The 4943-nt window shown below is 26.8% G+C and overlaps 1 long non-coding RNA gene across 3 annotated transcripts; it reads right to left on the reverse strand.

Annotated features, from left to right (window-relative positions):
* Window positions 1-927: 927 nt before the first annotated feature.
* Window positions 928-4716, reverse strand: LOC145970325 (uncharacterized). Of its 3 annotated transcripts, none has more exons than XR_014438396.1 (4): window positions 4577-4716; window positions 3523-4497; window positions 2306-2634; window positions 928-1391 (listed from the first exon to the last, which is right to left on the reverse strand). It is a non-coding gene; the product is annotated as an uncharacterized LOC145970325 (long non-coding RNA). The 3 variants fall into 3 exon arrangements; XR_014438394.1 differs by lacking the exon at window positions 928-1391 and adding an exon at window positions 1974-2210; XR_014438397.1 differs by lacking the exon at window positions 928-1391 and adding an exon at window positions 1975-2179.
* Between the last annotated feature and the right edge of the window lie 227 nt (window positions 4717-4943).

Here is a 4943-nt window from a genome sequence, read left to right on the forward strand (position 1 = left end):
TTGTCTAGCATCTTGGATACAAGACTTAATAAGAATCGATGTTTTCGCTGAACACGGATATATTGTGCTCCAATGATATAAGTAGAAATTTATAGAACAAATATGAACTCATAATATCCAGAGAAAGAACAATAAATTCTATACTGATGTATATAAGATATAGATTTTCCCGCCAATAATGTCGATGCTCCAATTATCTTTATTATATCATGTACATAAATCGTACGGCTCTTAATAAACGATTTTGCAACGAAAAAATGTTATTAATTTGGAGTTAGATGAGCTCATTGTTTATGTTTAAAATAGTACGATCGTTTATAATTACTGTCTCTTTTGCTAATTTTCATTATTTTTTATATTGTAATACATGTTTTGTATTGTAATAAAATATGTAAAATTTGTCTTATAAGACATATTGTTTTTACATATTGTTTTTAATTATCTTAATTTATTTTTACATAAATCATTAAAGCATTAAAAATTACTACAAAGATTTATATTTATATTAATGCATTTTCCAAAATAAAACTTCTCTTGTATGTAGCATTTAAATGATGATTTTGCAATTATTTAACAGAAGATTCAGATGATGAATTCTAGATCAAACAATTAACGCGAACAGGGCATGATGTTAAACATTTGTGTTTATATTTAATGAGACAAATAAGTCTCAAATGAAGTTGCAGCACTGTACAAATGCTAAAATTTTTTCCCATTTTAGAAGATACATTTGTAAATATTTGTACCATCCCGGCAAACATGATGACGACTAAAAACGTCTTAATACATTAAAACATCTTTAGACGTCATCATGTTTGCTGGGATATTAATCTTATGAAATATGTAAACAAAAATTGATTGTAATAGTAATTGATTGTAATAGTAATTGTAATAGTGATATATTTAAATCACAAAATATTACAAACTTCTAATGACAAAGATATATTTTTTATTAACTAATGGTATTTTTTCGAATAGCAGGTTTGACCGATCCGGGAGCGATTTAATGACCTCTCATTGAACAATCATAGCCGTTCCTCTAAAGAATAGAATGCTATGATTTTAGTCAAAGATATTAATTATTCTTTCGGATCGGTCAAACCTGCTACACTCGAAAATGCTATAAGAAATGAACAGGTAATATAAAAATTTGATATTTTTGCAGGTGTGATCAGAAATGCACGCCTCTGTGAAGGATCAAAATTTTATATGTATTTTTTAAAATAAATGTAATATATCCATATAATTGCAAGTCACAAATTTCATGCAAGATTATGTCATATAATTTTATAAATGTATTCCTATCGGGGCGTAAACTTCTAGATGACAAAATATTATATATTTAAAAGGAATTGTGATTTTTGCTTTCCATCTGAATTGCTTGATGAATTCTGCAATAAATAAAATTAATCATATTTATCAAAATTTTTCAATTTTTCTTCATTTAAAAAAAATAATTTATTTATCTCGATTATCGCAATAATTTATTTAAAGTTCAATAAACATTTTATTTTCACTATCTGAAACTTCGCGATATATATGTATATGAATATATATAATTATAGTATAATTTCCAATTTTGGCTGATTAAATATTTCAATTTATTTTATCTAGAATGACTCAATCTGATACTGAAATGTTCTTTGATATACATATCTTTTTTCACTTTTCTTCTTACTTGTTCAATCATAAAGAAATAATGTCAAAAAATAATTTAACATAAATTGTTCCTTCCTGACGAAATAAAGTGAATAATGTTCACGAAATATTATAATCATAAAGAATATTATAATATTATACAGGGTGTATATGAATTGATGCACTAAACTATAGGAGCGTATTCTAGAGGCCAAAATAAGACATTTTTTTCTTATGAACATTCTTATAGACATGGGTCCGCAAAGGAACCCCTTTCCGAGCTAAAATTCGAAAATGTGTGCTTGGTAAATTAATGTTTTCATGATATACATTTTTATTTTTTCATTTTAGTGGCTTACTTTACTTCATAATTTACTGTGCTTTACCAAATTTCAACCTTCTGCCATTTTTTTTCTGAAATACAGCCAATTTTCAATTTTTGTTCGCCAAAACTTTAGGGGCCTTTAGCTCGGAGGGAGGTTCATTTGCGGACCCACGTTCATAGGAAAAAAAGTTTCATTTTGACCTCTAGAATACGCTCCTAAAGTTTAGTGCATCATTTCAGATACACCCTGTATATTATAATATTATATTTAATTATACGCTCTATAAGCTCTAACCCGGAAGCCAAATCTAGTTTATTGATTTTAAGTATATTTCAACTTACATTTTTTCTAAACATTGTATTAAATATGTCGATATATAGTCTATGGAAACAGCAGTACGATTTTGTAGGTTCTCCTCCAATTCTTGAATTGCAATTCGCAATTTGGCTTCTATTGTAGCAATTATGTATACTTTTTTTGAATGCGAGATCGTGGGCGATTGAGGAATATTGATATAGTAGCTTCCATCTTTCCATGCAGCCTATGTGGCATCACTATGCAATCGACCACGCCTTCAGTTAGCGGAAAAGTTTGAATCACAGAAGCGTTCAATAATTTTGCAAGGTTCTTAACTTTTTCCGGAATGCCTTGATTTTCTGAATATCTTGTGCTAAACATAATAGGTCCTGATCATTGACATCTGAATAGATAGACGGAGCTTTTAAAAGGGGTAACTGATAAATGCAGTAAGGGGGGAGTGCATGAACTTCGGTTAATTCCGTCAACGTTCGACTATATTTGGCACAATTTGACAATACATGACATCATTGATTCCATTGACATCATTGATTCTAAACTAGATTTTCACAGAAATGTTTAAAAAGTGCTTATTTAGAGAAAATCGCTAACGCCGCTAAATATAAAAATAATATGAAAATATAGAATAATATTAAATAATATATAAAATATACATATATATATATATACATATATATATATATATATATAATATTATGTATATATATTATTCAATAAATAAATAAACAAAGAAATAAATATATATATATTATATATTAAACAATATTAAATATATTAATATTTAAGATTTCAAATGTAACTTTAGTAGAAACATTACTGAATCATTGTATAAATTGCAGCAACATTAAGATATATCTGTTTTTAAAAATAATTCAATATTCAAAACATTAAATCATAATAAATGTTTAAATAGAAGACATTTGCTTTTCTACTGTATTATTGTAAATATTATTGAATGTGAAGATTTTAATGTTTCTGTAATTTTATATAATGATGCAGTGTTTTACAATAGATTGGCAATATTGCAATCTTTTAATAAAATTATTCAGCAATTTTTGTATGCTGTATGGATTTATTATTTTAAACTATAGCTAAAAATAAAAACCTTTCTAACATATTTTATAATATAATTTTATATATTTATAGAATTTAACGGAATATGATAAAGAACATATCCAAAATTAATAATTAATATGAAAATATGAAAATATATACATAATATTATTTTAATACATTTTACCTATTATTATTAGAAATTGATTTTCTAAAGATCTTGTTCGACTTTCCACGCATCGTTTTTTTTCTTTGCTTAAATGGTATTGTTTTCTTATCACGTCTGAAAATATTTTCTTTTTTTTGGTTAGGTGAATATGCTCTGTATCTCGGCATTGGTTAATTGGTATTGTTAATACTAGATAATCATTCAAATTTTAAAATTATCTTGTAATGTCCAGAATTTATTCATTTTATATTGTATATATCATATAAAATATATTATTATATAAAATAATACATATAATAAAATGTTGTACACTTGTAAAATATAAAATTTGACAATTTGATAGGTAACAAATGACAATACAGTTCATTTTGGGTGCGTTCCGTTTCACGCATTGAACACATTATCGCATTAACTAACGTTCCGTTTCCTTCAATACGGTTTCCATGCGCGCATCAAAAAGTGATATGACGTCATAGTTCGCCATATTTTTTCCGCATTAACTTCACATCGTGTGCCTCTACCTCAGAGTAGAAGCAGTCAATGCAGAGTTAATGCGCTGGCATTTTACATGCAATGCTAATATCGCGCATTGCAAAACGGAACAACTTTAATGCGATGTACAATGACGTCATTCCTGCGCATTCAAAATGAGCTGAATGCGAGAAACGGAACGCACCCTTTATTTGTATCATTTGTTCTTTTTAGCTAAAGTAGTGCTGCACTGGAACCACACTGAACTAAATTTAATAGTGCTGAATTGTATTACATCGCTATAGAGGCAGAAAAGAAAACGCTGTGCAGTAACCAAAACAGCTCATGGAAATATTTAAAATGTAGAAATATTAGAATCTTCTGATGAAGAAATCTTTTAATCACTTTTATTTATATACTGTGTGGGATTTATTTTTAAACTCTCCGTGAAAATAATTGATGATTCCTACAAATTACTAAAGTTATAAACTGGATTATTATCCTTCAAAGATATTCGTTCACCTATGAAAGAATACATAAATATATATTTTTTTTCTTCTTGTAAAAATGTATTTAATTATTATTATTAATTTATTCTTACCTGCCCAATAACATAATGGTGGTAAAATTCTACGGCCTCTTGAACTAATAGCGGTATTCAATAAATCCAATGAAATTTTATTTTTATTGGCATTGTGTGCGTCATTTAAAAAGTTTCAAAAAACAAAAAATTTTGTAATATATAAACAATAATTGATAGATAATAAATTTTTATTGTTTATTTTATTTTTAATTCATGTCTAATTATGATTTAAACCATATATCTGTTTTTCTAACGTTTCTTTAGTTTTTTTAACATCTTTTCGGTTCTAACATCTCTTTTTTTATTATCCTTTATTGTTATCTGGAAAATGGTATTTTTCTTTGTTTGCTGTGAGAGCGAGGAATTTCCCATATTATTGTTACGC

This window comes from Camponotus vicinus, unplaced genomic scaffold, assembly GCF_025532165.1.
Source record: "Camponotus vicinus isolate PSW18456_S1 unplaced genomic scaffold, iyCamVici1.0 SCAF_4, whole genome shotgun sequence".
In the NCBI taxonomy this organism is placed as follows: domain Eukaryota; kingdom Metazoa; phylum Arthropoda; class Insecta; order Hymenoptera; family Formicidae; genus Camponotus; species Camponotus vicinus.